A 14832-nucleotide genomic window follows, 5' to 3' on the forward strand; every position below is an offset into this window, starting at 1 on the left:
AAGGACCACGACAGCCAATCAGCACCCTCTGCTGCAGACTGTGTATGTGTGTGTTTGTGTGCGTGTGTATGTGTGTGTGTCTGTATGTGTGCTAGCTTCCTGTCACGCATCTATGTGTTTCAGTCAAAAGTGCATTTGTTGATTTTCAATGTATCACTTTTTTTTGGCTGTGTGTGTTTTGTCAAGTTCACGGTAACTTTACCTTCTATAGTTTTTGACACGGAGCAGGTGAGGTTGGGTACTTTGTGGTGTCTGCCGTGTGAGCTGTGAGTTAGATAATAATATGATGAATTATAATAAGTGCAGGCATGGTATGCCCTGAGCCGCTGATGGACCGAGTTTGGACGCTTTCGAGGTTTCCCTCTTCAAAAATGAATTTTGACTGCCTGATTTCTTCCCAGTAGGAAGCAACATTTTCTTTAGTGCCTCGTACTTTTATTAGGTTTTGTAAATAATTCACAGTTGCTGATGGAATATTAAATGTAGCATTACACTCCTATGACACCGTCGGAATCGAGCCAGACAATAAAACAAATAATAAAAGAAAACCCATGAAGCCAAACCTCCTTTTTTTATTCTTATTTCACTGTTCTGAGTGAAATGTTTTCTAATCAGAGCCATACTTGTTACAATTGCATGTTGTTAGTAACAAATTAACAGTCTTCTCCAAGAAATAGAAGCTTTTTTGTCACGTGATTGTCTTGAAATGACGGATGTAGACTTAGCTTTATCTCAAAATAATGTTTACATAGGACTGACATAAAGTTTGTCAGTGGTGCTCTTTGAATGAAGAAGTCGACACAAGAATCTTTTTATGGTCCATTTAGAGCCAAAAGACCATAAAGCAGAGTATGCTTTAGGGCGAGCTTACTGTGATTGACAGCGAAGGCGTTCTTGTATTTTTGAAGCAAAAAGTTGGATTTAATTAGAAAAATCTTCACATTTCTAGTCGCATCAAATCCCAAATCTTGAAAAGGAAACGCAATGATGACATGTGCTGATTTACTCATAATCCACTCTGCCAAACTCGCTCCATCTGCGGCTCTGGGACGTCACTAACTGTGAGTGGGTGGGGGGGGGGGGAGAATGTGCATGACAACATCCCTTTTTTTTACTACGGTACGTTCAACACAGAAGAAAAATAATGGCGTCAATGCTGAAGCGTGAAGTGAAGTCGCACAAAGGGCGCTTGTGTACGATACGGAAGTTCGTATCTTTATCCTCTTTTTCAGAAGATGAGACAAATAAATGCTACGATGGTACGTCGTCATTTCCCGCCCGGTGGACCGCGTGGATCCCCGGGAACCTTCGGAACATAAGGTGTATATTTTACGTGAAATAAAAGAGGGGGAAAGAAAAGCGCTGTGGGAAAAAATGACAAAATAAAAGACGACAACAATCTGTTTCAACCTTTGTTTACAAACCACTGTTTTAAATAAAATACTTGATGTCATTTTTGATTTGGATACCAATATTTGAATATTTGTGTTGGATTTCTTTTTTCTTGCTGAAAGAAGTTTTTCAGCAGGGAAGAACAGTATTTCCTGCCAGCAAAAAAAAAAGAAAGTCCAAGGTTCAAATCTGGAAAGAGCCAAAGCTTCCATCAACAGCAACGGTCATCTGCATTTAAGCATCGGATTTTAAAAATGCTGCAATGTAAATAAAACATTTCCAAAACATCTATTCAAAACTGTTCGTTTGATTTCTACTGTTTGCTGTTTTTATCATTTAGCTTTTATTTAATGTACCCCTTGGCCTCAAACTGTTTCAAAGGTGCAAGACTACTTCAGTAACATTTTGAGGCAACGGAGAATATTGTTGCTGCAACTACAGATTATTTTGATTATTGATTAGTCTGTTAAACGATTAATAAAATATCAACCGAATCACAGATTTCTGATCTGAACTCTGCAAGCCGCCGCCGTGAGCGATGGCTGCCTCAGTGCCTTTGAGCAAGACACTGAGCAGCTGTTTTAAACACGGTTGTTAAACTGCCTCTCACTGTTGCCACTGTGTTTGTGTGTCCTGGTCTGAACCCGCAACCCGGTTTAAAGTAATACTGTCAATATATACAGGAGAAAGTTACTCCCAACAACTGGAGACTTCTCAGACGACGATCAATGAGAAAAAAACATGAACGCTCCTGGAAAAAAAATCTACAGGATGAATGGTACTTTTACCATTTCAGGGTATTCTGATTGGCTCATTCTGGGCCAATGAAAGCATTGTCTTTCCACCAAGATGTGAGCTGATGTGATGAATGGGACCCAACTGCATCTGTGGTTCATCATCTCGTCTGCAGATGCAGTTGATGTTACTTTGGACAAAGAAGTAGTTCCTTAAAACGTTCTAGAAGAATCACATAACACAAGATGGATGACCAGATTTTGAATTTCCTCATTTGTTGGTGCATCAACTCCTTTCTGATGTTTCCTTCACCTTTAGCTGGAAAATGTGTCCCTGAAGGAGAGAAACGAGGAGGTTGCTCTTATGTAAGAATGGTGCCCATCGTCTCCTGACAATGATCATCATTTGTGGACATCATTTTTTGACCAGAGATTCTACTGTTTCCAAAGATCTGATGACCATTGACCTTTTAAATATACTACGAATGACTAGAATAATAGTGTGCCTGTATGACTTGACCACCAACAAGCAAGACAGAGTTCAAGGGGGTCCAGACTTGACAGTCCAAGTTCTGAAATGGGGACTTGGTTCAGACCAGGATGAGATGGTCAAATGAAGTCTTCACTAACCCATACTTTAAGTGTTTAACAGTCATTTTTGATGATTTGAAACTTTGAAAAAATAAAACTACAAAAACTGAAAATCTGGTGTATCTTTGTTTATTTTATATTTGTATTTATTTTATTTTAGCTAAATAGATATTTACCACAAACTCCCCTTCTAAAGGATGATAATGTTACTCCATATTTGCTGGATGTGTAAGTAAATGTTTGGTTTGCTAAATATTTTTTTTGTAAAATAGTAAGAAATAGCATCATCAATTGCCCAGAGTCCACATTTTTGTTTAATCCAACCAACTGTCAGAACCTCAACATGACTGCTTATCTATGGTAATTCATAAAAGGAAAAGAAAGTCTGGTGCCATGAAATGTTTTTCCATGACTATTATCAAAATAGTTGCTTGTTAATTTTATGTCAATCGACTCACCTGTACTTGTTTTCATGTGTTTTGTGGAACTTGTAAAGTAATTATTAACTAAAGCTTTCAAATAAATGTGGTGGAATGGAAGTATGAAGTAGCGTGAGAGGAAAATACTCAAATACAAGCACATAATATTTGTATCTAATCTAAAAAGATGGTTGGTAATATGTCAGTGTTGTATTTACGCTGCCCCCAAGGGGCCCAAAAAAAGAACGCGGTATTTCAGGGTCTGACATTCTGCACCAGCTCAGTCCTGGTTCCGGTTTCCCTCCTTCCCTGCACAGCAATGCATCCTGGGCCTCCAGTAGGGTGGGGTTCGATCTGTGCTCCCAGTATCACAGTGAGACTGGTTCATAATTAGATTTATGGCATAGAAGGCATACATGTGAGGATTTTGCCCTGGTGTTTTGGTGTATAACAATAAACATCAAAAAGAGAAGATACAAAAAGTCCTTCGAAAGTCAAGAAACGTCCAGTTTTGCATGGGAAATGTACAAAAGCTATGAAGTATTAAGAAAAAAGCGCAGAATCCAAAAGATGTGCGTCAATGTGGCGCATATACGGATGTGAAATAAAAATAAACTACATTTATGTTGACAAGAAAGGACCCCAAAGCAGTGTTTCCTAAACCAAGTTGATCTAAATCTGGACTGAACACACACAGCTGTTACTGGCTGTAACTGTCAATCACATATAAAGACTGCAGTCTTACTTTTATGTCATTGACATTTTATTTACCTCTCCATGCTGAAACTTTCACTTTCAAAAAGCTCAGACGGCCATATTCGATCCTATTGATTGCAGCAGATATCCCCCACAGTGCTCAGATAAGTCCAGTGAGGAGCGGCCACTCGTCCTCAATGAGTCGTCATGGAGACACAAGCGTTGTTAGCACAGTGGACTGAGTGACCACTGTTGAATAAGGATTCTCTGATTCTACTCCTGAAGCCCTTCTGGAGGTCACTTACATAGACGACTGATCTGGGGCAGAAAGGAGTGTGTGCTGCGACAGCCGCCTGCAGCCTATACCTCCCTCCTTCCCTTTCTCCTTCTCTCCCTCCACCCGTGAAATTAGATCCCTCCTTCTTCTTTTTCGTGCTCCTTGTAATTAAAAGTGCTGAATACAGCTTTCCCCTCCCCCCCTTTCATCTGCAAGCTAATATGGAGTGAGTTTTGAGGCTCCACCGGCCCAGGAGAGGAGTCTGTCCCTCTTCCTCTCCTTATCCACTTCTCTACATTCTTTCACCCTCTCATCTTCTGGCTTATTCTTTATTTGTATCTCCCTTGATTCCATCCGGGTGCTTTCACTTGTAATCAGGGATGTTTTCCTTCCGGTAAATGCAAATACACAGGTTCAATTAAAACTATATGCAGCTATCACGCGCCCCCTGACCTCTGAAGCATATCATATGCTCATGTTCATTTAATATACACATTTTAAAAGATTAAATTAGGTTAATTTGTTTTGCATTATCACGCAGTTTTATCTTCCGTCATTCTTCTTAAATCAAACAAACTATTTGCTCAACTCACATCTTTAATTGCACTTTATATGTTTCTTGCTGACTTTCAAAAGGGAGGTCAGATTGCACTTATTCTACAGGAGCTGTATCACCCACAACAATGCATTACGGAACAATGACAAGGGGAACACAAACAAACCTATATAGCTATAGCAAACTAAAATAGCTCCTTAGATTTAAAGTCTTTAACTTCAGAAGTCGATACTATTTATTTGTGGTAGTTTCAATCAAAAAATTAAGGAGCAACATTGTTTATATTCCAAAGAAGAAATGAGCTGAGGATTTGATCATTTGGATGTTTACTTTAAAGAGACACCAACGTTTGACTCTTATCAAAAACATTACGTCTCACAGCAGATAATATTAATGCTTCGTTTCGTGTAAAAGTACAAAATATTGTCTTTATATACGATAGGACCGATATTAATCACATAATCAATACATGTATAAATCTAGAGTGGAGGTACTGTACGTCATTTCTGGCTACCATCTTTGTTTTGATTAAAAAATACAGTTTAGTCTCCACGGCAACATCCTCCTGTTACCATGGAGACTGAGCTTTCGTTAACAACCTCTAATTGTCCTGCAGGGACTGAAACGTTGACGCAGGATTGTTGCTCTGATTCTCCGTCGCCACGTCTCTCCGCTTCCTTCGTCGAGTCAGTCTTCAGCCTTCCTGCTCGTTTGTGCATTAAACATTCTCTCTCTCTCTCTCTCTCCCACCCACCCACCCCCTCCCACACACACACACACACACACACACACACATTCACACCAATGTCTCTCCCTCTGCCGGTGCAGTGTGGAAAGTGATGAGGCCGGTTTCTGCTGAGGAGGCAGAAAGGAGGAGGAGAGACGGAGTGTGACGCATCGCTGGTGAGAACAAACTAGAGAGGAGCCTTTAGATGGGATCACACCTGCCCCATGGCGTCGTGGCCCCATGGCGTCGTGGCCCCATGGCCCCCTGGTGTCATGGCCCCATGGCCCCTTCCTCACTTCCTGCTCCCCTATTTCCAGTTCCCTTGCTCAGACCACAGTCGTCTTTAAACCCTGCCCTCATCTTGATCTCAAACTACATATCTGTGAAGTTTCCAGATTGCATCTCACACAGCTCTGGCGCTACCATTGTGACCACATCTGTCCACAGACCGACAGAAACACCTGTACAGCAGGTGTGTGTTTCCCGATATTTTTGACATTGTCATGGAGGGTAAACTTGTTCACATATTTTTAATGGCACTCGAAATATTAGTGCCGCCGACTGCCTCGAGGTGCCCCACTCCTCATCGTAGTGAAGGGAAACACACATTTATTAGCATTTTCTTACTCTGGGAAATTCTATTAAAATATGCGCCGTAGTTAGACGTAAAATGTGACTATTCTTCCCAAAACTGTTGTTACAATATTGTCTAAAACATCACAGGTTTACAACTAAGAGACAACATATTCAGACGTGGCCACAATAGTATATCGCTGAAGAATCTGCTCAGAGCCACACATCTTTGTGTCAACTCTCTCTCTGTGTGTGTGTGTGTGTGTGTGTGTTGATTGATGTCCTTTAGTGTTGCAGTAGAGCCCCCTGCCCCCTCCCTCTTATCGCTGTTACATAACAACCTCCACTGCAGAGGAAGAGCACTGCAGAGGACTCCGGACACACACACACACACACATATTAATTCTTACTATGTGCGATCTCTGCTTGGGGAAGCATTTCCAATGTGTACCACTGTACAGTCATTTATTTGATCGTTACAAAGACCAGGGTAAGGGGATAGCAGGAAATTCAATTCATTTTTGTGTCTTCTCCTCATATTTTTGGTCATATTTCCTTTTGATAATGGCCATATCGACATTTGACACTCAAGTTTCAACGGGTTAAGACACAACCACAGGGAGATTGCATAACAACGTTCCAGGGTTCCAGGGTTGAAAAATAAGGACCATTTGAGGCCAGAATTCCCTCGAAGTTAAAAGACATACTGTATACAATGTAACATTGAAACCTCTAGAATCTATAAATATGCAGCTGTTGTTCATTTTAAAAGTTCAACTTCTGTCTTTAAGTTTATTCTCAGCGTGTGTGTGCTGAAGGTGTCAGGTAGTTTTCACTTGTGTAAGTTGCATAATGGACCATGATTTGTTTCCAGGACTCCACTCCTAGGTCAAACTCACTTCAAGGGATCGTTCACATGTTTTGAACTACGGTGGTATGAGCATGAGCATCGTCAGTATGTTTTCCCTTCACACAGCCTGGTCGACGCAGAAAATCATAATTATGAAAAGTGGGGAGGTTTCAGTCGGCACAGCATCTTAATGTGTTCTCAGGGAAATGGTGTTGTTAAGAAAAATACATTTTATTCACACTACAAAAAGCAATAGCCTTATACTCTAAAGTGTGTTGCCATAAGGAGATCCAGACTGAAATATCTATCGTGATTCATTCATTATTTAATTATTAATGGAATGACAAAAGTGACACTGCAGTTAGTTCCTGTCCTTAGTTTAAAGTCTCCTATAAAGAAGAAAATTACATCTGATAACAATGTGTATCTGTCTGTCTGCTGTGTGTGTGTGTTTGTGTGTGTCATCTTTTATTGCTGGCTCAGTCAACAACAGATGTCTGTCATCACTCATGCAGTGCAATAAAGTTGTGTGTGTGTGTGTGGGGGGGGTGGGGGGTTGCCGTATGGTTCCGTTACTGGGGCGACCCATTCCATATTGATCAAATTCAATGTATCGTGATTAAAGGTGCACCGAGTTGCCATGGCAACGCTCTGCGTAACGCTGCACCATTGGCGTGAACGCAGCATAAGAGTATCAGAAAGACGAGGCCCCAGTGACTCAGATAATGTGTGTCTGTGTGTGCATGTGTGATTGTGTGTGTGTGTGCGTTGCAGATCGGCGACCTCAAACAAAAAGAGTTTGATATTTGTCATCTCTTGAGGAATATTTAACAACTTGCTGTCTTTCCCTCTTTGAATATTTGTATTCCTCCAGAATAATTCGAGAGAGCGAGTTGTTCACATCTCTTTTATATCCCGTTGGCTAGTTTCATCGACATCAATGCATAATATTCTATATAAGAATATGCAGAGTTTTTGAAGAGTTTATTTAGATTTAGAAATAGTCCCAAGTCTTTGAGCTCTAGTGTCCAAGTTAAATCTCTCACAGTTGTAGTGAAATGTTCTATACAGCAGGCGATGGAACGACACTAGCTACAGTATATAAGGATATATATAAGAATTAAATGACTGTACTGTATCATCACTCCTTTATGTTTTACCACACAATGTCAGTGTTGCAATATGAAATAATAACAGTGAAAATGTTCCTTTAAAAGTAAATAACTGTGTTAACGCCCATGGAAAATGAATAAAGGCTAACGTTACAGGAAAAGGTAATTGACATTATTTAAGAATGCAATAATACCCATAACCTATATTTATATATACAGAGTAGAACCCTGGGGGTCACTCAACGTCTTTTTAACGTGATTTAAGTTAGATTCCAAGGCCTAACGTCCCAGTATAGTGTCATGTGTGTTTGACTGTGTATGACAGATAACATAATGTGAGAGATAACAGAGAATAGAAAGAAACAGTTATACTGTCATTTATGGACAAGGCAAAAACAGCATGTCTTAAAAAAATACTACATCAATATTTGAGCTAAAAAGAGGCGTTCAAGAGGTTGTTGGAAACCATGTTTTCTGATTATTTGTTTCCATGTAGTCCTTCAAAGTTATGTATCGTCCCGGTTTTGAACAACAAAATACATTGACATAATAATCATTAGGCTTAAAAATGTACTTTAAAATACTAAAAGTAAAAGTACTCAATACGATATCCTGTTATGATTCGCTTAACCTTCAATAATGCAGAGCGGGAGAGACGAGGGAGCGCGCCTCGCTGACGTAAACAACAGGTGAGTTGAAGCCCCTCGCGGATGCCTCGTGACTGCAGCTCCCCCCTTCCCCTCCTCTTCAGCCGGAGCGCGCGCTGGTACTGTACATCCCCGTGTCCTCGCTCACTCACGCGGGCGGCAACAACACACGGGAGCTCGAGAGAGGCTACCCTGCTGCACGAGGCAATCCACTGCAGCAGCACAACACGGCTCGCGCCTCCGAACGACAGAGAGACGGAGTGAGAGAGAAGAGAAAGAGGAGAGAGAGACACCCGCGGAGTAAACGAGCCAGCCGCGCAGCACACAAGCAGCCTTCAGGTAAGCGCATGCATCTCCTCGGCGTGTGGTTGAACGACCTTTACGGGGCTCGCCGTGGAGCGGCGGCCGGTGGGACAGCCGGTTGAAAGTGAAACGCGTCGTTACCAGCAGCAACGTCTCAGTGCGATGGAGCCACTTCCCTCTGGCGCATTACTTCTGGTCGTTTCTCTCACATATAGTCAACATCAGGTCTTTTTCCTTTGAAGTGTCGTTTTACTTGTGAATCATTGTGCCATATCAACATTAAGTTTAACATTTAAATACCAAGCGGGTCCTTTTTATTCTATCTATGTCGGCAACCTGCAGAGCAATATTTAAGGAACGTTTTCCTCCTTTTAATCAGGACTTTATAATTATGAGAGCGGAGTACATGAATGAACACCTCCACATCTATGACCATTATTTTTAACCTACAGACCCTCCACCATCAGCAAGTTACTTTACGGTCCACTACATGTGACAGGGAGCATTTCTATTGCTTCTTAACGGATTTCAACATGGTGACGGCTGAGCCGGTTGCTCGCAGCTAACAGTGCTAACAGTTTTAACAGTGCTAATAGTGATAACAGTGCTAACAGTTTTAATTTTACATTCTGTCTACTGACCAACAGGGAGAAACTCCTTAGTTTGCATTCTATGAGTCTGAGAAAATTAATCTACTTCTCACTTGATTTACATTATAAACAGGAGTTTTTGGTCTCAGTATCTAGTTTCAAGTCTTTTTTTTAAAATATAGCATGGTGTTCATTTAATACATATGTGTCCATTTAGAGTCATATAGACCATAAAGCAGGTTAAGCTTTAGGGCGGGCCTTTTTGTGACAGACAGGTCTCTACCAGAGCTGTGTTTTAAGCGTCTCTACATCACAACGTAATCCAAGATGGCAAGTGAAAACCCAATTTGAGGCAGAGTAGGGCAGGTCTTATTTGAATGGGGGGGGGGGGGGGGGAGAAAAGATCAATCAACTTTTGGGAAAAAAGTAATTTGGCATGCAGGTGAATATTTCCCAAAATAGAAAGGTTGCCTCTGGTCACCCAACCTCTTCAGTACTATTGTTAATGTTTTTTTATCTCTTGATTTAAGTTGCGGACGACTACCTCAAACTACTGGGAAGTATAATTACTATTATGTAGAAGTTTAGACTCATTGTCAATATTTCGTATTTCATGACGATTTCAGTCGTTTTCAAGCACTTTGTTGACGGTCCTGTTTCAGGACTGAGGTTGCAGGGGGGAAAAAATCACATGATTCCAGAAAGTAACTATTGTACATTTTCCAAGTACTTAACTCAATTGATACTCTTGTGTTTAATTTCTACTTCACTGAAACTCAGAGGGAAATATTGTACTTTATACTCCACGACAGTTATTTGATACATTAAGGTAATTACTTTACATATTCAAATTATTAATACTACATAATGAAGGGTGCTATATTTTAATAGCTTAAGCTCCCCAGGCAAAGTAATTAAAGTTAGCCCCACATTTACCAGCTGCAACATTAATCTATTAATGATTATAAACCAGTCATACTGAAATGGGCCGTTCTGCATTGTGATTGTTTTTCACTTTTGGTCCTTTAAGTTTACCTCTCTGCTGATACTGTACACATATAGAATTCAGCACTTTAACTTGTACCCTTTAGAGTTTCTGCTACTTTTACCCGATCAAATCTGATCCGAGTATACTTCTTCCACCGCCGCAGGATTCAGGTGCCAGAAATATTTCTGGAAAGATTAGTTTTGTTTTCGCTACCCAGTCTGGCTCGTGGTTCTCTTAAGTCCCGGGGCTCTTTGGGGTTTCTGAGTGTTGTGACTGGTTTTATGTCACCGTTCACATTTTCATCTGTAAGTTACGTAATTTGCATTCTGCTGTCTGATGAGCACAATTGCAGTGTGTATGTGTGTGTGTGTGTGTGTGCGTGCACAAAGGTTTCCTTAAAAAATAGTTTGCATTTGGACTGTGTGCTACCACTCGGGAGCAGATGTCTTGTTAACGCTCACACAGACGGGAGGAGAGCGTCATGACGCAACAGCTCCTCTCCAGCTCTGCAGCCTCTGAACCGACACTAAAGCTCTCCACTGCCTCCGAAGAGCTAGTGTTCGCCTTCTGCGGAGCCTCCCTGTGTGTTTCTGGATGACGTCAGTGCTGCTCCATCATTTAAGGCTCCAGTGCGGCATGCAAGCAGTAGAGAACCCAACAATAAAAAAACAGAAGCAGAAATGGAGGTTTTTATGATGTTAAATGATCAGTTTCTGTCACATATGCTCCGAAATGACAGATGGAGCATTTAAACATAAGACGACTAATAATGTGCTTCAAGTCAGACTCATCATTTAGTTTTTTTCGAGAGAAATAATTTCCTTTTGTGCTCACCACTGAATGAAAAATGAGTGCACAGTGAAACAATCAAAGGCAGATGATAGGACTGGCGATGTGGGCTCCCTCAGCTGATGATCGGTATCATCAGTGGATTTCGCTGGATGTTTGTTAGATTGCCGGAATTTGTTCTCTTTTGTAAAGTATGAATGTGTTTCCTGGTCAGATCCAAAACTGTTTTTAAAACTCAAGTTTCAATTTTCTTCCATTGAAAAAAAATAATATTCCGAGTCAATAAAATATTGAAAAACGTCCAACCTACATTTCTCGAGACCAAGGTGATGCCTTTGAATGTCTTGTTTTTTCAGTTTAATAGGATGTAAAATACATATTTAATAGGCTGAAAATTATGTTTTCTTTGGTTGATTTTTGCATGGAAAATTACTTGAATGATTAATCAGTTATCAAGATAGCTTCTCCATACTCGACTAGATGTTGCCGCTCAGCAGCAGGTGCAGCGGTGGCTTTAGCCTCCGCACAATGACAGTACCGTTGCTCGTGGCCACCAATGACAAACCTCTATGAGAGTTGAGGCTGTCTCGATGCTTTTTATCATCCTAAAATCCAGAAAGACGTGTTCTTAAAGAACAGTTTAGGTGTTTGTTGCTTTGGGGAATATTGCAATCACCAAAACGATTACCAAACATACGGTGAAATGAGAGATTAGTCTCCAAAGTCTGCGCCTCAGCAGCTTGAATCGATTGTCCCGCCCAAAGGCAGCGCAAACTTCCCACCTGTCGGGGGAATCAAATCGACCGACCAAGTGTCTGACGTGTTTTTTTATTATTATTTTTTTTTTTAAAATCAGTGTTTTCCCCACAAGAACATTTGTAAAAAAACAAAAGTAAACAAATATTCATGTTGCGCAAATTAAATGCAGATGATTTTTTTGAAAGGTGCTTTCAAAGTCTTGTTTTAATCTTCTGTTCATATGAATTAAATCTGCTTTATTTCTGTGACTGAATATTCCCACAGGCTGACAGAAATCCCAGTCCAGCAGTACAAACAGAAATTAAATGGCCCTCGGATATGGGTTATTTCCTTTTCACCGATGCTGTTTTAGTGGGCGTGATGATGACAACATGTCAGGAGCGGTTTAATGAACAAATCAATATGTTTGGTTGGCTTATCATTTTTCGGCTCTGACATCACGTTCTCCTCAAAACGTGATGTCTGCTGTCTGCTTTGTGTTGAGACAGAAACAGAAGACGCCAGAAGAGGACAAGCAGTTTATTATTAAGGAATCATGACTGGACTGGGTCTAAGTATATTTTTTACGTAAAAGGTACGGCTGTAGCTCCTGGGTAGAGTGGTTGTCCTTAAACCGTAAGGTAGCCGGTTTGTTCAGTAACTTAGTAACTTACACTAAACAAAACTGATTTCAAATAACTCCGCGTTGACTTGGTATCACATTGGGCACAACCCTGTTTTTGAAGCCTCGAGTTCGACAACTTGTTTTTTTTTTGCAATTGGTGATGGAAGCGACCATATTTGGACTGCGGAGGAGTGACACTGTTCGGCTCCGGCAGCGACCTGTCAATCATCCTGTAGCCCCGCCCTAAAGCATACTCTGCTCTCTGGTCTATTGACTCTGAATGGACCATTATTTACTAAATGTACATCATGCTGTATGGAAGAAGATTTGAAACTAGAGATTGAGAACATAAACCCATGTTTACAATGTTTACTGAGGGAATAATTCAGGAGGGAAGTAGGGTCATTTTCTCATAGACTTCTGTACAACCAGACTTTTTTTTTAAAACAGTGGAGTCTCCCCCTGCTGGTCAGAAGAAAGAATGCAGGTTTAAGACTCTTCCGTATTGGCTTCACTTTTCAGAATCTGAGGTTATTTCCTGGCTTAAGCCCAACGCCTCCCTAAGAGGACATGCCCGCTCGTTATACTCCCATCTTCATACTACTCGAGTATATTGATGACGCAGATGGGTGTACATTGGAGTTCGTTAAAAGCTCGTAGCGCCGAAGGCTCGGTGCGTCACTGTCAGTCGCAGAGCAGAAGGTGTTATCTTCTGACTAAAGTTCTAAAAGTAGGTTAGTTTAACCTATTTTTATTTCTTACAACGTGTACACTTTTGCAACTCACTACACTTTGGTAAACTTAAACCCAAGAGGTCCTAGTGTACGCCCACTGTTAATTGAGACCGATTGTGCTCCCAATTATTGTTTATACATTTCAGGTGTGTGTGTCATGTGACCACGGTCTATATAAGCTGATGCACCTGCAGATAATAAAGCGCTTGAGTACCATTCTTACAAACTTGCATCCAGTGTTTTTGTCCTCCCAAGTTTATATATGTTGAGTCGATACATGCAGTCAAGCTCTGCTTAACACCCACCTTCCTGCTTTTTGACATAAATCTAAGAAGAACACATGGAGTGGGTTGTGCAGGCTTGGTTGAGATGTGTGTTTTGTTATACTTTGGGTTGACACACTGTATAGTTTACACTCTTTTGTACACACAGTACGACTATACTATGGCCCTTTCAGCCTGGTAAGTGTTGCTGTAGGTGGCTGTGGTATGACGTGTGGGCCAGTGAGTTAACAGCACAGAGCTGCATTGTTCCATGCGTACTGCCTCCCCTGCTCTCTATCTTGCTGTCCATCTTATATTTTATATATCTTTATCCATCATTTATATTTTTTACCTCCATGTTGTGTGCCCAGTGAGTGGAAACCTATTTTTTCCTCCGATGTTGTGTTTTTCTCTGCATAATCTCTCACACTGAACACACGCTTGCATTCAGTGTTCAGCTGCGTGATTGTTTTTGTCGTCACCACCGTCGCTCTCTTAGCTTTACAATCTGGAACCAATCACATTCAGCTCCAGGACCTGCTGCTGGCTACGTCTGGCAAAAAGAGAACTGCGTGTTCGGACTGCAATAGGTCGCCTGTGTATTTGCATTTGGTTTGTGTTATTTGGCGTGCAAGGCGGTAAAGCTTTATTTATTCACATTAAACTTTTAATCAACAATATACTTCCATCAAACGTATGTTTACTTCTTCTTTATACTACCCTAATCTTTATAGTCTCTATACTACTCTCAATCTCTCTTTATACTATTCTCATCTTTATATACTCTCAAGCTACTTTACATACTCTTTACAATCTCTAATCTGTATTCATACTACTCTAATCTTTATATTACTCTAATCGTTATACTCTTTAAATTGCTCTAATCTTTATATATTTTATACTACTCTACTTTTTACTCATTACATTTCTATCTCCATACTATCCACTATTATCTACAATCTTTATTCATCCATCACATGAACTTTGATCTTAATCTAATCTTATGTGCATAATCACATCCTGAAGCCACAGTGGTGCGGCTGCACGGCAGCAGCAGGGGTTAAGTGCCCGCTTTAAAGGCCACTCCAAAAAACTCTGGGGATTTGAACCAGTAACAAGACGCTGCTGTGAGTGTCGCAGGGAGACCTGGTTCGCAAACAGAAGGAGCAGAAGGGCCAGTTAGCTGACGACCCATGCATGCTCTATCAGTCTGAACACTAACAAAAAA

The 14832-nt window shown here is 40.8% G+C and overlaps 1 protein-coding gene across 1 annotated transcript in view; it reads left to right on the forward strand.

The window, feature by feature from the left end:
• Nucleotides 1–8811: 8811 nt before the first annotated feature.
• The window catches only part of gdpd4a (glycerophosphodiester phosphodiesterase domain containing 4a), a 28795-nt gene continuing 22774 nt past the window's right edge, over nt 8812–14832 (forward strand). Inside the window, exon 1 of the mRNA XM_056442042.1 lies at nt 8812–8913. The gene's annotated coding sequence lies outside the window, so the exon portion shown is untranslated. The remainder of the gene's footprint in view (nt 8914–14832) is intronic.

Source organism: Pseudoliparis swirei, chromosome 20, assembly GCF_029220125.1.
Source record: "Pseudoliparis swirei isolate HS2019 ecotype Mariana Trench chromosome 20, NWPU_hadal_v1, whole genome shotgun sequence".
Taxonomy (NCBI): Eukaryota; Metazoa; Chordata; class Actinopteri; order Perciformes; family Liparidae; genus Pseudoliparis; species Pseudoliparis swirei.